This window comes from Tympanuchus pallidicinctus, unplaced genomic scaffold (genome assembly GCF_026119805.1).
Source record: "Tympanuchus pallidicinctus isolate F22 unplaced genomic scaffold, pur_lepc_1.0 scaffold4, whole genome shotgun sequence".
Taxonomy (NCBI): Eukaryota; Metazoa; Chordata; class Aves; order Galliformes; family Phasianidae; genus Tympanuchus; species Tympanuchus pallidicinctus.
The window spans coordinates 2,177,373-2,197,387 of NW_026294758.1; the positions used below are offsets into that span (position 1 = coordinate 2,177,373).

Below are 20,015 nucleotides of genomic sequence, written 5' to 3' on the forward strand. Positions count from 1 at the left end.
GTGATAAAAACCTGGTGTTCTTTTGTGCTTCACGAAGCCTCTACTTTGCTGACTTGGAGTTCAAATCTTATAGGCTATTAGGAGAAGGAAGAAGGACGATGCATTAACATGCAGGGGAGAAAAGAATATGCTGGAAGCCAAGCCTGCACTACGAGCTATGTTACAGCCTCAATATCAAGCCAGAAGCAGTTTTCATGTCAACTGGAAGTATTCTGGCACAGTGATCAAGCCTTTAGTCCAGTACATCGCAAGCCTGATTACATGATGAGAAGAAGCAGAGTACTGTCCCCTTACTGGGTGTGCTCCTCAGAAGCAAACATGGGAGATGCAAAGCAGTCACCAAATGGCAGTCTTACAACTGTCTAGAGGTTGGAAAATGCTTTTTTTCTTCTTCAGGTCCCAATCTTTTTTCTCCATAGAACAAATATTACTCCTATAAATAAGAAGTGGGAAATCCCAACTAGGGCAATGAGTCAAAGCTTGTGTGAGCAGGTTACTTCTGGCTTGTTTCATTCGTAATACAGTAACAATAAGGTGGAAAAACAAAAGTTCCAGGAGACCATGGCACCATGGCAGAACAGGACTGGAGTGGCAAGCCAGAAGCCAATGGAAAGAGCTGGTAACCAAGTTTGTTCTTCTCAGGAGCTCTAATGTCATCTTTACTCTCAAGTTTTCTCCAGGAGGGGGATGTCAGCTACCATACTGAATTAAGATACCGCATGGATGCCACACTGCTAGATTCCAGTCCGGAGCATGTTGGCTAGTGTATGTTTTCATCTTCCCTTGAGAATATTGATGAGTTTGCTGAGAATCCCAGCACTGCACGAGGCCTTTATTAATTCACCTGCAAATCAGCACTGGTGTACAGTACCTGCTCACAAAGAAGTTACAAGGGAGGCTCCATTGATTCTCGTAATGCACTTCAAGATAATCAAATGAAGGACACTAGGCAAGCCTATGTTATTGTTATTGTTCCCTGGAAATTCCTCCTTTTCCTAGTTGGCACAATTCTCCCTCTTCCTGCTTAATTTTAATCTCTTTTAGCCCTTGAGATACAGTTTATTGCTTGGTCTCTAAACTTAGGCAAAACCTCTTTGCAAATAAATCTCCACTAGCACAGTTGAGTCAGTGTTTGAGTTTTTAGTGTAAATTATGGGAATTAAAACAAGTTATCCTGTAAGTAATATAAAAATCCAGTTCTCTCATCCCTGTTGCAAAAGCTTTTTATAGAGCTCTCTAAAAGAAGACTAAGTGTTTGAAGGTCAGCAATTGGTTTTGTGCCATATGTACTTAAAGCTGAATATCCCTATGAACACTTGCACAGATTAGCAGGGGGAGGGGCAGGTGCAGGATCTAGTGAGAGAAGGTCCAGAAGTTGAGAAAAGCTTGAATTACATGCTGGCCTTGCTAGAGCAAACCGTTAATTAGTAAGAATTAGCTTAGACTAAAAATTCCATGCGTGTTGGAAACAAAATCAAACAGTGCAGCCCTTCCATCTATCACTCCTGTAAAAAGAATTTTGATAAGGAAAAGAACATCTGCAGAGGTTTCATCTGAAAGCAGCGATGCTTTGAATGAATAGATGGGGTACTAAAAGCACAGTTAAAATAACTGCTAAAAAAGAGATTACCATGGATGCAGTAGAGGGTTAATAATTATATACTGAGGTGACAGTCCATCCATATCGCTTTTGTCTGCAAGTACTTAACACGATGTTGACATTACAGATTCAAACACAGCAATCATAGCACACTGCTGGTATCTTACACGTGGCTGTATATCTGTGACATGAAAATCTCTACGTTCTATAAGCCTTAAAGATTGATTTATCTGTGCAGGAATTCTCAAGCGTAACTGTATCATGCCCTTGTTAGCATGCTTTTTGTTTTGTGTAACCTCCATTACTAAATTAGCATTTTCTTATTTCACTGAGCTAACTGCTTTACTCTGCCAGATTTCATAAAGCCTCTTTAACCTAAAGAACTGCAGCATCCAAAGATACACAGCAGACCTGAGACTGCTGTGCTGCAGAAGGTGATCCTGGCTGACATCTGCTCACCACCACAGAGTGACTTGTGGTGAAGCTTCAAGCTCCTAGTTTCTGACAAATATACACCCTGGGAGTTGCAGTGAAGAATACTATGCTAGTAGTTAGCAAAGATATGGTGTGAACTCCTGCTGTTTAAATTTTGCTCTGCAGGACAATTCCATCCTTAGCTCCCACTGAAACAAAGGATACTTACCCACCTGCCAGCAGCTCAATTCATACTGAACAACGGCGTTGGTTTCAGCAGTGCAATTCCCTATTTCCTCTGATGTGAGAACAAAACAAGACACAGTCTTCTTTTTACTGGAAGTCAATGGACAGCTAACCTCTAAGGTTCTCATTACAGAGCATATGTTTTTAGCCTCTGAAGTGTTTTGGAGGCCTTTTCTCCGGAAATCATAAATAATGAATACAATGTAGATATCTGCAGCCCTTATGTTCCATTTTATTTGCTGTTTTTCTCTTGGTCTAATGACTGGGGGAACATAGTTTACAAATGACTAAAGTGCAAAAATCAAGTGGAAAGAATTTTTTTTTTTCTTTTCCAGAAGCACACACACAGAAGTTATGATCCTTCTCAGATAGAGGAATGTTGATGGACCAGCAGTATGCTATTGCAGCCTGGAAGGCCAACAATACCCTCAGCTGCACCAAAATAGGGGTGCCCAGCAGGGTCTGGTAGGGGATTGCCTCCCTCTGCTCTGCTCTTGTGAAGCTCCATCTGCAGCGCTGCATCCAGGCCTGGGGCCCCCAGCACAGGAAGGACGTGGAGCTCTTGGAGCAGGTCCAGAGGAGGGCACTGAGATGAGCAGCTTTGCTATGAGGAAAGGGAAGTTGGGCTCGTGTGGCTTGGAAAAGAGAAGCCTGTGGGATGGCATCATGGCCTTCCAGTGCTTGAAAGGAGCTTATAAGCAGGAATGGGAGTGACTTTTACATGCTCTGATAGTGAGAGGACAGAGGGGAATGGCTTTAAACTAAAAGAGGGTAGGTTTAGATGTTAAGAAGAAATTCTTTACTCAGAGGGCAGTGAGGCAAGAGGAGCTGTGGATGCCCCATCCCTGCAGGCGTTCAAGGCAAGGTTAGATTGTGCCCTGGGCAGCCTGAGCAGCCCTGGTGCATGGGCAGCCCTGCCCATGGCAAGTGGGCTTTGACTGGATGACCACTAAGGTCCCTTCCAACATAAGCCATTCTATGGTATCTGAGAAATCACAGCACTGTGACTACAGACCTCTTTGAGCCTAAGAGGCCTTTTATTTGCTTGAAATTTATAAAAAAGTTGTGCAGATTAAACAAGAGGAAAGGCATATGCCATCACCTTTTAGCAAAATGTTCTTTCAAAGGCAGTGAAGGTGATGACAGGTTTGACTAAGTGCCAGCTGCAACTGGCACAACTTTAAAGAATGCAAGAGAGTATGCTCGTTATTATTATTATTTTTTTTTTCTGGCCAGACCTGAGCAACTGTATCTTGGATGCACTCCCTGTTAGAGTACTGAAACAGCCCTGTCACCAGGGATTCCAACCAGACTGCCTTGGAGAACCATTTGCCAACTGAATCCAGAGCATGAAAGGTGATCCAACTCTTCCAGTTTTTCTCATTCTGCATTTCATTTTCCCTTTTGACAATTTATCTTCAATCAAAGGACTAACTCCATATTCACTTTCCCCTTTGTCCATCGTTAGAATCAACAAAACAAACTGGGAGTTATTGAAACGTCGGAGTTAATATAAAAATACTTAAGCCACTACAGCTTTCCAAATGGAGGAACAGTGTGTGCTGCTCTTAGACACACACCCCATCTCTGCACCAGCACTTTTCTGACTTCCAGGTTTCAGAAGAGGAGAGAAAGTAGCCTTGATGTAGATCAGTAAGCAGCGGTGGGTCTGCATCAGAGGCAGCTCTGTCTGCTACCAGTTCACAGGGCTGTGAGCACAAACCCTGCTGACAGGGAGCAATGACAGAGACCCAAAATGTTTCGTCCTCTGACAATCAACACTGCTCGGAGTGGCTGAGCAAGATCCTGGGACAATGTATAAGTCAGGGAGAGTTTTGTCACTGACCTCACATGTGCAATTATTTCTCTGTTGATTTAAGACTGAAGCTTACTCCGATGCCAACAGGAAAGCACCCAATTTTAAAGGTAAAGAACAGGAAAGCACGTCTTCTTTTTAAGATAAAGATGCTCTTGTTGGTATTTCTGCCTATTTTATACACAGGCCAACACTTAACAACCTGAAATAAAGGAAGGGTACATGTCTTGCATCTAAGACCTGTAAGTAACTGGTTCCTTAGTGTGCTTCTTCTCATACATTATAGCTAACACTTGATGTAGCTGCAAAGGCAGGAACCACCAAGAATGAAACTACCAAAATGGCTCTGCTCTGTGGTTTTGATATTAGCACATTCTCGCCAAAGTATTTTCAAAAACACAGAAAAATGAGCTCAAGTCTCTTCCTTCAGTGCAAAAACTTTTTGGTTGGATTAGTGGTAGTTGCCTTTGTCTTGGAAAAAAAATGAGAAACAGCTGGAATTGGGATTCCAGCTGGATCTCATCCATGTTTTTCTACCATTTGCAAAAATAATGCCTCATCTCTATGCCATGCTCATTGTTTATGAAGAAAATATCTTTATTAACTCAAAGACTGACTGTGCAACACATCAAGGAGCCTGAAGATCAGACCTCTGAGTGGAAGACAAAGGCATGCAGACAACATAACAAGAGGTAAAGAGACAGAAACTGAGCAAAAGAAGGAACAATACAAAGGAGCAGGCACTAGTGCAGTCAAGATGTAGAAAGGAAGACAGCAGCAATTACAGAGAATAAAGGCTTTAAATGAGAATTCTTCAGAGGAAGAAGAGATTTTGTTGAAATGCAATAAAGATTAGAAGCTTGTCAACACTGGGATCCACAGGAAAGTGAAGATAATTGAAGAAAGATGTGAATAAGAAGTTTATTCTTCAAATATACTAATCCTCCAAAGCATGCAGAGTTAAGCTGAGGTAAGGCCACTTCAGAGTAAGATCATACACATAGGGTTCAACGGATTCTAATTAAACTTGATTGTGAGTCCTGTCTATGTCCTGAAGAACAAGCAGATACAGAGAAACGAAGATATGAGAAGATGAAAGATACAGTGAAAAGTAGAGACCTTAGAAAATGTGGCTTGGGAAAAACAAAATCCAAATCTTTGACATCCTCATCTATACTTTCTCCAAAATATTCACTATTAGAAATAACATTTGGCACTGCTGGCAAATAGTGAGAGTTTCTGCTGCAGTTTCTGCTGCATTTTTCTCGCATCCTACAAGGTTCCTGTGAAGATGATGAGGTCTGCTGTGCCTAATCAGCTCAATATCCTGTGTGCTACTACAGGAAACAACGAAAGCAACAAAAGTATTTCAAGGAAGGGCACAGGATATTCCACCTTCCTTGTTCCTGTTATTTAACAGTTTAGCTGAGGTGGTAAGATTGCAGGACACGCACTGGGCTGTTCCTTCACTTACAAACCTGCCTCCCACCCCAATCCTGCCAGCAGCCATTTGTGAGTTCCGCTGTTTCCTCTCCAGCTACCATTTGACATCCACACACACAAGCTGTTTGCTTCCCTTGCTCCCTCTATATCAAGGGAAACTTCAAAAGCTTCCCGAGATCTTTTTCAGCCTTATAATCACAAGATGTCCCTGAGCAAATAAAACTAATTTTTCTTAAATAACTGCTGTTGATGACACGGGTAGGGGTAAAGCTATTACAAACAGCAGCCTGATCTGGGGTAACTCTTCCCACTGCTTCCACTCAGCACAGTTTGGAGCCTCTGTTTACCCTGATGTGTTATGCCTCTGGTCACCATCAATGAAGAACCCAGTCCTTGGGAGTGCAGGCATGTAAAAATGCTGAGGTCTACAGCAATTGGTTCTCAGATGAAGTTTTGAATTTTGAGCGCAATGAGTAACAAAAATAAACACTGCATTCTAAAATTAAAAGGAGTTGAAAAAAAAGGCACACAGAAGAATACCTTACTCTTTCTTATTTCACAATAGAGAACTATTCCAGCTGTTAAACTATAAGCACAGCTAGCCTGTTCTCAGCCAGTTCACAGCACATGGTTTTTTCGTTCAGACCCTTTCAGTGCTCTGATCCACCTTTCAATGGCACACCACAGACCTGTACAGTTGAGCTGCAAAAGGACATTCTCTGAAGAGGAATCTTCTGATCTGTGGGCAGAGCTGCCAGGCTGTGTCCTTAACTATTGCTTCCCAAACCACCACGGTATGGGAAATAAAGAAAGGAAGAAGCAGTGAGCAGCACATCTCTGTACCCTACTGATAGCTAGGCATAGCACAGCCAGCCCTTGGCTGCAACATGGATCTCACACACCTCTTCCTAGAGCATCCCAAGCTAGGCTCCTGTAACCAGGGCACGCTCTGAATGCCACATGCAAGACTCCCACAGGTTTCTGCCAGTATTGGAAATATTACAAGCTACTGAAGGCAACTGAAACTATTTTGTATGCAGTCTACAGTCAGCCTGTTGTTTTTTTCCCCTTTCCTTTCAAATCATGAAAATTACAACATTGTCACTTTGCTAAAGCAAAGAGCTTCAGAGAGCTGCAAATTAGCTGTGTGAGAATATATTCAATAATAGCTACTAACAATTGTGATTTCTGCTAAGAAATTCATTCCAGCTAACTGACTTTATTTCAGAAATGTCCATACACAGGAATGGCGGGCTGCCAGTGGTTTCTATGTAATATGAAGAAGTAGGATGTTTAAAATGACAAGTAATTATCGCATATTGTATTCTATAAAGAAGAAAGATTCTGCTTAGCACCGATTTAATATATCTACTTTATCCGAAGGCTATATACTATTTTTGAAAGCAGGAGCAAAATGTTAATTATCCCTAACATCCACAAGCCCATCTGATTCATTTGTGACCATCACCAGAGTAATATTTCTGTTGGCAGTTTTTACATTCCTTTTCAGGCTGATCCAGAAGAACTCACGTAAATGAGATAATTTCGTACAGTATTCCACAGGAACATTACTACTACTGACTATTCCTGGTAACGAAATACGTGAAAACTTTATATATGTTGATTGATAAGGTGAAAAATCAGTGGGTCTACCCCAAACAAAGGAGTGTTTACGAACCCTGGCAGAGCTCTGTGCTAACAGAGCTGTAGTGCTCTTGTACAAATCACTGGGAGCAAACTGATGAACTTCGGCACGCTGAGCCATGACAACTCCTCCTGCCTGCACTCCAGAGCCTGCACGCACAGGGCTAAAGGCGCTGTGCCTTGTCAGTCTGCTCTACAAGAGCACCCAGTTGCTGCGGGCACAGAGCTGCTGCAAATCCATTTAACAGACAGTGAATGCATTGGCAGTGAATCTGCTGGAGAAATCCCCTGCTCTTTAGCAGATTCTTTTTAATAGGGCCACTGCTAGATGCAGTGGTGACTGCACAGCCTACTCGGACTGACCTTCCCTTCTCCTACTTTTTGTTCTTGGTCAGCCCTGATTTAGCAGCTTTGGTTCCTACTTTCAAACGTAATTGGACTGACAGTTAGACACAAGATCTCAAGATTGTGCTGTCTTTTTCTTTTAAAAGAAAGAAAAGGGTTCACTGCAGATGATACTTCCCAGAGAGAGCCTTATTGCTGAATGACAGCCTAAATTACTGCCCTTCAAACGCTCCACAAGTTGTAAGAAAGCTATTTCCCAACAGTTGAGCTCTTCCCAAATTCCCTCTCACACTGCCCTAGCACTCCTGAATTTTTAAAGTTGTTCTCAGACCCCTCTCATATGGACACATTCAAGGTAACACAGAGAAATGCAGATGCTTTATTTCTTCTTACATTTTGCTTTTAAATAAAGTACCAAATACTTGTTTGCATTTTCCAACTTCTGCTTGAATGGCCACAGGGCAGATTCTGCAAGGTCCTTGCTTTCAAGCCCCTCAGCCTATGAATAAAGCTGTTTAAAACATAACTTAGATCCAGTAGCTGATTTGCAAGAAAACCCTCACAAAACAAGCCTGGCTCCGAAGTCATGCCATTCATTCCATGCTCTGTTTGCTCACAGGGAATGTCTCCTCGTTTATTCTGAGATTGCTGACAATGAATGAACAGTAACACCGAAGTTTAAAAAGTCTTTATTTCTCTGCTCATCGCATCATCCTTTGTGTTGACAGCTGACAAAAAGTGACATCTTTTCCAAGGTAACTTCACAATCACCAGAAGATCACTTGCCAGTTCCTACAGGACACATTTATGTCTTTACAGTAAAGTTTTCATACGTGCCAGTACTGGTAGCTCCTGCAATTTTTATCTCAAGGCTGATGACAATGCTTTCCTTGATGCTCTGGCTCTTGTAATTGTGTTATTAAGTGAACTTCCAGCAGTAGGGGAACTCTGAACACTTTATAGGTGTCCTGGTTTCAATATATGGTAGATCTGGACAGTGGAATTTGGCAACATTTATCTCATAATACTAAGGACACCAAGAAAATAGCACTTGCCTGCTTTCATGTCTAGATGTTAGGAAAGACTGTACTTGACAGAGTCTTTATGGAACATCAAAAAGAGGATAATAGCTCAGATTACTCCTTTATCATTTTAATATTCCTCCCAATCCAAAGGCAGACAATCCCACAGCCTTTCTCCCCATTTCCAGAGGTCTACAGGGACACTGGATAAACAAGAGCTGCAAGATCTTCTTAGAGGGCAGGCTTCTGCTGCCTATCCTTGCAAACAAAAGCAGAAATCAGTGCTCTACCTTTCAGAAGCTTGCTGCACAGTTGCTAGATTTCACCAAGAAGTCTTGAAAATTCAATAGTTCTGACAACGATGACACTTCCTTTAAACCTTCACATATACAGACAAAGCTAAACTGTAGGAGCAAACCCCTGGGGAAAGCAAAACATAAAAATCTCTTCATTTGTAATAGCACAAAAGTTATCACATGCATCTCTAGCAAAACATTCCCTTTTAGTCTTAAACTTGATTACTAAGCAAAATAACAAAACTGATTCATTTGAACCATCTGTACTACAGATACAGAACGGGCAACTAACTTCAAATTCCTACAAGAGAAGGTATTTTTTTTTTTTCTGGGGGGGAGGGAGAGACAACTTCTTGGGACTAAGACAGTGTATTTAGTCACTAACCCCAAGCCAAGTCTGTAACTGAAGAAAGCAGAATGAAAACAACCTACAATGCTTTACCTGCCAGTCCAACTCTCCCATGAACAGCATGTAAACGGGTCTCTGATAAATAACTCAGATTCCTTCTCTACATAATCCTACAAGGAAAAATTACTTTGTTCTATCTCCGTTTTATTTATTAGTTCACATACACGCTGTTGTTAGTGAACTACCAAGAAACAACCAGAAAGCTCATCCTGCACAATGAATCTATTCTGCAACACCTTTCCCCAACACAAATTTTCACATCTGTAGATTTTCATTATCTCTAATACAAGCTGCTCCTAATGCCAATTTCTAAACCCATAATTTTCTCATTTAGGACTTGGACATAAACACGCAACTGAAACGAACCTCCAGTCTGATGGCCACCCCAAATTCAACACTTGCAAGGCTTGTCTAAAGATTACATGGGGATCTACTCTTTCAAGTGTTAAATGATACCAAAAACTAAGCAGTCCTTTAGGTTCTGGGCTTGAAATTAGCTCTGTCAACTGGGAGAAGCCACTAAAGATGACATCACAAAAAGTCTCTGGAAACTACTGTGTTGCCAAAGTGCCACATGGTTACCTCCACTTTTCTTTGCTATTTTGTTGACTTGACCCTGTTAAAGAGCCAGAGTAGCAATAGAGATTTTTTTTCATTCCATCTGCATAAAACATCCTCAAGAAACCCTTTCGTCCACCAGCAGACCAAGGCCCACATCCCAAACTGTCCAGTCCACCACAGTATTGGCATGACCAGAACATGAAGTCCACCTTCTGGGCTATCCACATCAACAACCATCCAGACAAGAGCCATGAACAGAAGCACTGCTGAATGCTTGTGGCATTTCATGTTTAAACTAGCTTCTGACTGTACAAATTTTTACACGCTTTCATGAAGATCTACAATACTCTAGCAAGATAGCATCTGTCAACAGAGGTGGATAGAAAGGGGAAGAAAGGAAAAAACAGTAGCTACCTAAAAATTCTAAGTCTCAACATGGCTCAGCCTAGATTCTGTAGGTGTATTAATGCTTTCCATTCTCATACCTCTGAGTCACATAACAAGGAGAGAAGCAGTCTGCTTCCATTCAGAGGCATTAAAATCTCCTTCTCTGAGCACTGCAAAGTGCAGATGCTTGATAAAAGAGCAATATGCACACACAAATCACCTGGCCATCAGCCCTTAATTCTACCAGGTGACAGAGTATCTTTTAAACTTGTTCCCTCCCTTAGAAAAAAGAAAACGACCAACAAAACAAGTTTTCCCCTGCTAAACGTGCATTTGAGTACGAAGTTCTTAATTTGCTGCTTTAAAAAGCCACCTCCCTGGCTTAACTGCTTAGATTTTGATTTTTGTTGCTTTTTTTTTTTTTTTTTTGCCCCTATGAGAAAATGGCAGCTGCCTGCAGCTGTTGAGGATAACCAAAATGGTTAAAGTAACCTCAAAGGAGAATTGAGGAACAAAGTGTAAGTAAGGTGGCTATTTAACTTGTGATTGCCAGTCATCATGGATGTCTCCAGATGCCACACCTGGCATACACAAAAGCAGTAAGAAATATCACAAAAGGACTTCCTCACTTTTTTTTTTTTTTTCCTTTCTAATTAGTAAATTTGGTGTTCATTCAGCTTTACTTTTTAAACTTATATTGCATTATTTGGCTTGGATGGAACAAAAGAGCACTTTAAAGTGTTGATTTCAGTGTTTTATTTCAGTGTTGATAATGTATAACACAAACTCAGCAATTGCTTACCAAACCTCTTCCCTCAGGACCACCCTGAAAATCTAAACAAGTCAAAAGGGCCACACTGAAAACCAAATATCAAAGGCACTGCCAACTTTGTATTTTATTTAATTAGAAGTCAAGCTCATTAACAGAGCTGCACGGCAGCATACCGTGCCTGCAGCCCTTGCTCATGTCAGGAATTGCACTGAAGGAGGCCGCAGTCGCACGTGCCAAAAGCTGCTTGGGGGAGCTGGGAGTGGGGAGACCTGTCCTCCTAACCTAGCTGGAATGCTGCACTGCGCTGCCCCAGCAAGTGAGATTTGGCACCTCTGGGCAAAAACCAAGCTGCAGAAACCACAGCACAGAGGACATCCCCACTCCTTGAACTAGGGCTGCCTCCTGCAAGCCTCAGTGCCCAAAAGTTGCCTTCTTCCACAGGGCACCGTGCTGGGAGTAAGCCAGCTGAGCTGCGAGCCAAACCCCACCACCAACAGAAAATACGTGTGAAGTATGAGATGTGGTTTAACTTACAATGCAGCAACGGCAGCTTGGTTCAAGCAGCCTGACACCCAGCAACATCATTAACAAGTAAGCTAGATCATAGCATGTTTGCAACACACAGCAAGCAACACTGTTCCCATGTTCCCTGAACCATAGAAACTATCTGAACTAAAGACAGCTCTTTGCAGCCTATCCAAGTACAAGCACATATATCTGATTAATAACAGGACACTTGGGCAAATTTTAGCTTAAAATAAGAACAAAATCTTCACTTAAAATAATTTGAGGACTCCTTCAGCACTTTTCTTTTGGGGAAAAAATCCCCAACAAAACAAACTTTAGGGGGAAGGGGCTTGAGGAGGCACAGCTGTCGCAAATCAAATTTATTTTAAAGATAATCTGAAACAGCATGTTTGTGAAAGCTCACAATCACAGCAGAATTAAATCATTTTTACAAAGCATTTATTTGAAGAAGTTCTGTACACAAACTTTGGATACGGCAGAGAGTATCAAACCTCATGGTTGAGGTTTGGTTTCATTCCTAGAAACAGCTATAAAAATTTTTTTGTTCACTTGCACAAGGGTGCATTATTTATGCTCGGTTTTAGTTTTAAGACCTGTGACAAATACCAGATCGCTCACGTCCACCACAAGGCAGGCAGGCAGCCATGCAGACTGCCCTGCTACTGCTGGCACACAGCACTCCTGGCTGCCTCCAGAGGTGTTTCTGCTGCAGTCTTCCAGGACCTGGGCTGGAGAACAGGCTTTGGATTGCACTCATCTGGGCATGTAAGGTCTTAGGGTGTTATGCCTTGAAGTGATGATGCTGGCCACAATGCCCTTACCTCACCACCAAGCACAACCCCATGCTTGTCATCTGCTCTAAGACAAGCCCTGCTCACTGCAGCAAGAAGCTCAAGTCTATCAGAAATAGCAAATAGTGCTTGGGACCTGCTGTCTTCAGAGACACCAGCTTCAAAACATAGGATATGTTTTTAAAAAAGGCATAGCACATCAAAATGTCACTTTTAGGGAGTTTAACCTTTGTGCTGACCTAGGCTTCTCCCTCCCTGCTGAGGCTGCTGACTGTTTTTTTCCCTAACAGTGCCAGGTGCAGCACTTTTTTTTTAAAAGAAGTTTTATTAGTTCAGTGGAAACTGGATGGAAGCCATAAATTTGTTTCACACAGCTGACCAGCCAGCTGCACAGGGTGATGCCAGTGCCCTTCCCACAAGGCTGTTGCTGTCTAACCTCAACATTGGCCCAGCAGCAAGAAAACCACACAGCCCTTCAGATACTCCCCTCAAAACACACATATTGCAAAGCCTCCTTCTGCCTCTTTATTAATTATAATTGCTGTGTACCAGTCTCTGCCTCACAGAGGTGCCCATCACTAGACAGGCTTGGCAATGATGGAAACCCCTTTTCTTTTCTCTACCACCAGTCTGAGGCAGAAGTCATAAGATTTTCCAGTGCAAGGAATGGGCATGGGGACACAGGAGAGTCCCCTCTGGGCTTTATCCCCATCACCTACCAAACTCTACACGAAAGAACAAGAAATTGGGCAGAGGGACAAACAGTGCCCCTTTCATCTCTGCTGTGCCATCCACTTTTTCCCAGTCTTAGCTTTGCATGTACTCTTAACAGAGACTCTTATCACAAAGGAATCACTCCACTGCAAACTGCTGGTCGGTCATGAAGGAAAGCTTTTACACCCTTCTCCTCTTCTTTGCCAACCCTATCCTGCAACTTTTCCCTTGGACTCTCAGTTTCCAGAAACCTCTTCCTTCATTAAAGTATTTTGAGTGAAGCTTGAGCCCAAAAAATATGGTCAGGATAGGAATACCTCGACCACCTTTGCTGTTTTGCTGTGGAAGAAAGAAAGAAATCAATTTTCTGGAAATTATTCATAGCTTTCTTGCAGTTTTTTCCCGCAAGCTTTCAGAGCAGGCATTAACCCGACATACAAATTTTTCCAAGCATTATTAACACTTCAAAGACACCACAAATATTGATGCGGATAAATTCTGTATTATTTATTCTCCTCCAACATATCCTTCAGTAGGACAACACAGCTTCCCCTCCTTTAGCCTGCTGAGTTAATGTAGAGAACAGCAGTGACTTCTAGCAGATTTAATTTAAAGTGATAAAACGTAAGGATTTTCCTGCAGGTCAGGGAAACATCTTATCCTGAGTTTTCCATTTAGTCTTACTTGATCAGAAAAATATTTAATATTTTTGTATCTTAAACTATTATAACAAAGGTACGAGGAGTTCAAAGAAGAGAATGATAATAGTGACTTCAAGATTGTTTTTTAAGCCATAGCCAAATTCAATGTCTGTGTTTCACACCCACTGTTGTCAGTGGAAGTACTGCATATGCTCCCAGGAAATTACAGGTTCCAGCACAAATGTGCCATCTCTTTCTTAAAAAAATAATGCCTAGTTAGAATTAATCCCCTTGTCACTCAGTGGCTCCTCTGTTTCTTCTCAACGCCATAGTTACAGAAACCACCTTTTCTTATTCTCTGAATCTGTGAGCCTTTCTCACCTTGTCCTGGTCCCACAAAAAACGCAGTGTCCCTTCCAGCACACATTCTCCCTATTTCACAAGCTATCCAGTATCTATTGAGATGAGCTTGGGACAGATGCCAACAAAATCTATGGTGTATAGTGGGAAAAACTGGTTGCTTTCAGTCTTCTTAAAGAAGTGAGACCTAGTCAGATGAGACCAAACAGCCAGGAGCCTTCTTTATGCACACATTCCCTTTTCTCCTATATCCTACGCCAGTTGCTTGACAACAGCTTTCTACCCAAGGCTTTGTCTGAAATGACTGCAGGATTGCAGATCTACTACTGAAACACAGATTGAAGACAAGAAGAGGTGTGAATGTGGCTCAGAAGCAAGAAGTTTTCTCTAAATCATCTGTCCATGCAGCAGTGTAGCATGTGGATGCTAATACAACAGCTTTCCTAGCCGATCTTCCACCATGGGCAACCCAATTCTGCAATTGCTGGAGCAGCGCCCAGGAGATTGTATCAGGCAAAGCAGATTCAGCAGAGGCACGAGGATAAAGACAGAAGGCAAGTCAACAGCCCCCAAATCAGCATGAGCGTAGGCAACTTGACAGTCAGCTGTACCCTTCTGCTGATTTCTATGTACGTGTAGATCTCAGAGATCAGCAGGAGTGGGAGCAGAATTACTTCAAAACACGCAGAAATCCTCTGTGGATGTTCTGCTTTGAAGTCGAACAAAACAAAGCAAAACACAACAAAAAATCTCATTCCCTCCAAGTTCTAATTGTTAAGACTTGAACACTTGGGATTGAGTCCATAATGACAGAAGTCACTGCAAGATGGCTAGAAATCCTTTCTGCAACGTGCATTCTGCCTGCTCTGGATCCACAACACGACTATTTTTTAAGATGAAAGCTGAAAGATGCAGTGTCTCAGCAATACACAAATGAAAGAGCTCGAAGCAAGCACTGAACTCACACTGGAACTGACCTGAGGTAAATTCCAAATGTGCATCTTCTCTCAATAAGTTAAAAAATTGATCGGAAAATTTAAATAGCCTTAGGTAAGTTTGGTCCACATATTTCTATTTGATCCCTAAAAATAAAGAATTACGTGAATTACTACTTCTTTTAAACACTGGCACAGCATGAAGTTCCTGCAGTTTGCTCTTCATCTTGCAAAGACTTTTTATATATTTCTAAGTTCTGGAGGCTCTTTAAACATGAGAGTATATAAAGACACTTTTAAACAGCATAAAATACACTTCACACGAGTAAGGGGAAGTGCGAGGACTAGTGCCAGAAACTATTTAACAGCTTGGAGCAAATTCTACCCTCTTGTTTGAGCAGGAGAAAGAAAAAATACAGCTCGAAGGAGAGAAAATCTCTTTCCATCTTTCTTTCTCTAAAAACTACAGCTAATCTGTCTTAGCATGACCTGTGCTTTCAGCAACCTTTCCCTGTGGCTGTTAAAAAGCCAAGCAGGAGGAGGACAAGGTAGAGCAGGTGAATGTTAAGCTGGGAAATTGTTTTGCTAATATTCTCAGTCATGGTTTCCGCTCAGCACAAATTGTATTATTTTACATTCAACTGGTTGCACTTGTATAGTTTGATTCTCTTAGCAGTCCTATAGATATGACCAGAACAGTGCAACCACTGAAACTAAGTATGAATTTATGTTCTGTAAAAGCAGGGCTAAGACATGAAAAACATGAAAGAACCTTTTTAGCAACTCCCTGTGTAGGCAGCATGCCTTGCTTTAATCAAATGCATTATGGCCCTTACCCACTGATACAAAATGACTCCTAGGGCTTTTCTGTACACCAGTTCGGATAATCCACTTTCAAACACCTCTGTATCTGCATAAGAAAGCTGTACAGCTTCTTATGCTGTAAAAAGCAAGAGAAAATAGCACAAAAAAACAGTGCCTTTGAAGAGTGTGGCTTGTGTCCATCATTTCCTGTTATTGCTCAATGTTTTTCACTACGCCAGTCATCATCTGGATGCCTGAAGTGTCTGCACTGAGATTTTAAAACACAAGAGGGCAGGGTACATGCAAAGGAAAAAGCAGAGTGTAGTCCTCCTATTAGTTTTCACAATGAAACAGCACAGCTGAACAAGCTGCAAGAAAGCTTTAAAAGACGAGCATTGCCCTCTTTCAGCACAAAAGCATGTGACCAAGCCCAGATTCTGTTTCTTCAGACTGTGTGCTATTAGTTAGCTTTGCCCCTGGATTTAGAAACAGTGTCAAAAGGTGAAAGGCGTTTTTCTCTTGAAGACTGAAGCAATTTCTAAGGCCACTGTGCAACAGCAAGGACAGTTTTTCAGTATTTCAAACACATAATCTAAGGAAAACACGGCTAAGTAAATGCCACATGCTGCAATCCTTAAGACCCATCCTTCTTTGAGTAAATGGATTTTTGTTCCATCTTACACAAGAATGTATTCTTTTAAATGCAGACAGTTGTTACAGTAGGCTAACACAAGCAGTTGTCTGGGAAGCACAGCTGTGGAGCAGTAGGACAGCCTGGCGACTGCGAGGCTCTCCTCTTCCGAAAAAATCTCCTGCAGCAGATTCTGTAAAGCTACAATATAGGTGCCAATACATAGCAGAACAACACCTTATTGATATTTTGATATTAATGTGAACATGAGTCCACTTTACCCCCACCCAAGATTTTAAACTTCAGAAATTAACAGCAGCTGCTGAAGTCAGCAGGAGTTATGTCACTATTAGGATGAGTTAGAGCACAGCCTTTCTAGACAAGCTCCATGCCTAGTGAAATAAATACAGACAGTGTCTGAAGCAAAACTGTACCCTCATTCTCCTGTGTGATGCAGACAGCTTAAAAGTTATGTCCTCCTAAAACATATTTTGTGCCTCGGCCCAACCTCTCTACACTTTCTTATGTGTAAGTAATGCAGTTGGTTCTGATGACAAACATAAAGCTTACAGGAGGAATCTACTCAGATTTTAGGAGCATGGCACAAAGGAGCAGATCAGGATTAGTCCTCCTAACAAAACCTCAGAGGTGCTTTTTTAGAATGCAGATTCTGAAAAAGTTCCTCAAGTTCTTTCATTGTGACAACAGTGGATGCACTCATCTGTTTTAAATAAAGCTTGATTGCTGAACTTCTATGGGAGAAAAGGATCTAAAGGACTGATTTGCCATTGAAGGTAAATGAATGCAAGCATTCTTACAGACCTCATTACTTCTCACTGCAAACAGCCCACATCTTCCATCCTTCTGCACACCACCAGCACTTATTGCAGCAATGTGTTACCAGAAAGGCCAAGCTGAGCTGCTTCTCTCACATGGAGCACTGGAGGTGGGAGTGAATGGTGATTTTGGCAGATGATGTCACTTCCAGGATTTTGGCTACAGGAGAGAGCTTACGACACCAACACAGATATGCACAAATGAAAACATCCAAAAAGTGAGCTGGAAAAAAAACCAAAAACAAAACCCAAACAGACAAAAAGTGGTGCTCGCAGTACAAGAAAGACATGGAACTTTTGGAGCAGGTCCAGAGGAGGCACTGAGACGAGCAGAGGACTGGAGCACCTCTCCTGTGAGGAAAGGTTGAGGGAACTGGGCTTGTTCAGCTTGGAGAAGAGAAGGCTCCAGGGAGACCTCAGTGTGGCCTTCCAGTACTTGAAGGGAGCAGATAAACAGGAGGAGTTTATGAGTCTGTTTACGAGCATTGATAGTGACAGGACATTGGGGAATGGTTTTAAACTGAGACAGGGGAGGTTTAGGTTGGATATTAGGTTGAAGTTCTTCCCCCAGAGGGTGGTGAGGCACTGGCACAGGTTGCCCAAGGAGGCTGTGGATGCCCCATCCCTGCAGGCATTCAAGGCCAGGCTGGATGTGGCTCTGGGCAGCCTGGGCTGCTGGTTGGTGACCTGCACACAGCAGGGGGTTGGGACTCGATGGTCATTGAGGTCCTTTTCAACCCAGGCCATTCTGTGATTCATTCTATGATTCTATGAAAAGGAAATAAAACGTGTGCATCAGGGAACTGACTCCAATAGACAATGTTTTTTAATTGTAGAGTTTTTATTTTTCCTCTGTAGATGCTTTAATACTGTTGTATAACACACTCAGAAAAACATCCTGACAAATCAAAACTGCATTATTCTCACAGTCACCAGCCTTCACCTCGCCTTCAGGCTATTAGACCCAGGTTGGCTATATATGCCTTTTGGACTACTCATACTGTTGAACAGGAACAGGATTTATTTTATTTATTTTTAATCTTGGGAAAGGAAGCGTTCTGGCAGTATCTCTAGTCTTATGCTTAGAACAGGATAAAGCAAAAAAGACGACACCACCCTACAATACACACGTCTCGTGACGGAATTAATCAGCCTATCTGAACATGCTGAACTTCCCTACAACAAAATTAAAAGGAAACACCTTGCCGATAAAAATGAAAAAAGTGTAGTGGCGCATGCAAAAAAATCTTTCCTCTTCCCACGACGGCTCTTTAAGGATTCAGTTCTTGAGTTCTTTGTAAAGAAAGACATATTACTACTCAAATTCAACAGTAATTTTACCAGGTGAGACAAAAAGCACCCCAAAGAAGCATTAGAGAAATGTCTGTCCTCTTTCTTCTTTGTAAAAACCAAAACTATTCTCCTCCAAGTAGAAAATGTTATGCCTGAAATGTTTCTATAACAAAATACCTTACTGGTTGGACACAGTTCTTAGAATCATGTTATATAATCACCTCCCTATAACAGGTAACAGTGAATTTTGAAAATCATTTTTTAACTTGGGCCATTTCTCACTGTTTGTTGAGGTCATAAAAATCACAGAATGACCTGAGTTGAAAAGGACCACAATGATCATCTAATTTCAACCCCACTGCCAGCCTCCAGACCAGGCTGCCCAGATCAGTAAGTTGCAACTGGCAAAAGCTGAGTGCTTGTAATTAACAAGCACAAATTATTCAGAAGTAGAATGAGTTAATCCCTACTGGAAGTTTATACACATAGCATCAAATCCTGTTCATATAAAAAAAAAAATTCAGAAGTTGATTTTGATACATTATGAACTTCTTTTATTAGAGAGCTATGATGACAAGCCATTACTACAAAAACTAATACCCAAGGTCCAAGGTAGCAGTTAAACAGCCCGTGTTCCACTCTGTATAATAAAAAAGGCATTCTGAATCAAACACCAGGCAGCATTTAGCCATGCTCCTGGAATTCAGTACTGCTAAAGACATATAATCGCGTAGGACTCAACCTGTGCACTGCCTCCAGATGATGGGCACTGGGCAGTCAGTGGCTGTGCTGTGGAGGACTTTCCCTCCATCTTGTCCCTGCACTATTATCCCACTCAAATCAAGCTTTAGTCTTTCAGAAATACTCAGGCACTGAGATGTGACTCTATACATGCAAGATTTCCAGAACAGACTCCAAAAGAAATTGCTAAAAAAGGACACAAATACAACACTTTTCCAATAGTCATCATCTTATTTCTTTGATGGGATCAGTACTCTGATGCTTGAAGACGTTAAACAACTGAGGCCAACCATAAATAAAACTGACAGGGCTAAGCTGGCCTGTGAGTAGACTAAGGATTTGCTGCTGAGGCAGTAGAATTTCTTCCTTACTCTCTTACAGGCATAAGACTGAGCCTCTACACTCAGAACACAATTACTTACCATTCACATATCAATATTCCAGGGGCAAAAAAATAAACAAGCAATATACTCAGAGGGTGGTGAGGCACTGGCACAGGCTGCCCAAGGAGGCTGTGGATGCCCCATCCCTGCAGGCATTCAAGGCCAGGCTGGATGTGGCTCTGGGCAGCCTGGGCTGCTGGTTGGTGACCTGCACACAGCAGGGGGTTGGAACTGGATGAGCACTGTGCTCCTGTGCAACCCAGGCCATGCTGTGATTCTGTGAAAAATCTTTAATGTTAATAAGCATTCAGTGGTACATTACAGATCCGCTTAAATTCATTTCCATACAGATTGATCCTATGCCTAATTTGAAACTAGCTGATGTGTAATAAACTCTTAGGAA

At 41.9% G+C, this 20,015-nt stretch overlaps 1 protein-coding gene across 6 annotated transcripts in view; it reads right to left on the bottom strand.

The window, feature by feature from the left end:
- The window catches only part of SEMA6A (semaphorin 6A), a 112,665-nt gene that overhangs the window by 84,232 nt on the left and 8,418 nt on the right, over positions 1-20,015 (bottom strand). The window contains exon 1 of one of the 6 annotated variants that reach the window (XM_052701357.1): positions 17,204-17,888. The exons of the other annotated variants lie outside the window; for them this stretch is intronic. The gene's annotated coding sequence lies outside the window, so the exon portion shown is untranslated. Of the gene's footprint in view, positions 1-17,203; positions 17,889-20,015 lie in introns of those variants that run through there. 6 annotated transcript variants of the gene reach the window in all.